Source organism: Poecilia mexicana, unplaced genomic scaffold, assembly GCF_051168715.1.
Source record: "Poecilia mexicana isolate PSO_F unplaced genomic scaffold, ASM5116871v1 scaffold_7, whole genome shotgun sequence".
Taxonomy (NCBI): Eukaryota; Metazoa; Chordata; class Actinopteri; order Cyprinodontiformes; family Poeciliidae; genus Poecilia; species Poecilia mexicana.
The window spans coordinates 12053156-12054581 of record NW_028263376.1 but is presented as its reverse complement, the minus strand read 5'-3'; the positions used below and the strand labels follow the sequence as shown (position 1 = coordinate 12054581).

General features: G+C 32.3%; 1 long non-coding RNA gene across 1 annotated transcript; it reads right to left on the bottom strand.

Moving 5' to 3' along the window:
• Window positions 1–362: 362 nt before the first annotated feature.
• LOC148158377 (uncharacterized) lies at window positions 363–1426 on the bottom strand. The gene is made up of 2 exons (XR_015763866.1): window positions 1251–1426; window positions 363–622 (listed from the first exon to the last, which is right to left on the bottom strand). It is a non-coding gene; the product is annotated as an uncharacterized LOC148158377 (long non-coding RNA).

Genomic DNA, 1426 nt, shown 5'->3' with positions numbered 1-1426 from the left:
TGACTTTATGCAACATTAACAGGACATTGATAATTAGATAGATAAGCCACGCCCCTGACATAACAGTATATTATAAGCACCAATGAGAATTGCAAGGACATTTAAAATAAGACTTCATAGAATGTCCCTAAAATATATTAAAGTACCCAAATGAACATCAAATGGATTAATTCACACCCTGCAATAATGGTAGTGTTCATTTGTCATGAACACAGGTATGGACTACAAAAATCTCAGTCCAAATATGAAAAAAATAATGATCAAATAGAAATATGGTCACCAATTGATTTCCCTTGTTCATTACCAATGGGGTAATGTTTAGATCTATACAAATTAAAATGTATAATGGAATAAAAACAACATTGTTTTTATTGCAATTTTTATTTTTTGGAGCAAACCAAAACACAGGCTCTTATCAAGCTTAGTTTTTCAAAACAGTTTGACTAAAACCTTTAAACCCAAGTTCTTCTAGATACCACACAATACACATGACTCAAACAAAACAAAAAATCCTACTTAAACAGATTCAGAAGCAAACAAATCTGTTTCAACACCGCTGCAATTTCTGTAGGAGACCAGGGCCATTTTTGATTTCTCTGAGGATGGTCCTTTTCAGGATAATCTACAAACAAGAGAGACAATTTTACTTTTTAAAATATAAATCATATGTGGGAGTGTGCTATAAAAGTATGCTTGTGATAAAGTTTTACATTCCAGTTCTGTTTATTGTGTCCATTGAAGAGAACCCTTTGACAATTTGATTTCTCAACGTGCAATGAATTAAATATGTATCCACCTAAAATTATTTTTCTCCAATTTTTTTATTATTATTAAATTGATTACCAAGTTGTGAAACAGTGCATTTATTACACATAGAAATCAAGAAGCTACAACCCTGGTGTGTCAAATATAAACTATCACTCAAAGCTTCATTTTATATTACACTGCAAGCTTTATTACCTGTTACAGAACAAGGTCATGCTTGTCATGATTCATATTCTGTCCTGTCGATTCTGTGTTTAAGCAGTGTATTACTTGTTCATAATCAGCAACTAACTTTGTAAGATTGTTTCAGCCTTATTTTTTAAAAATTGCACAGACCCAACCACTTCTCTGCATGTTTCTTACTGTGCTTTTTAAAGCTAAGGATAATACTCAATTCTTGTAACATGTTATGATGAGCCTTAAGTCAGAATCTCTAAACCTTACCACTAAGTAAAGAACCACCATGAATAGGAAGACAGCCATACCATCTTGGGGTTCTGAGGGTTTTTCAGTTGGTGGAATAATCTCCTTTCCCTTTCCTGCAATACATTAGTAATACTTCAGGCCAACAAAATAAAAGATACAAAATTTCAAATCAGTTACTAAATGACCAATGAAAGGTTAATTGAAGTAAGTCATACCAGAAGAGTTCCCATGTAAT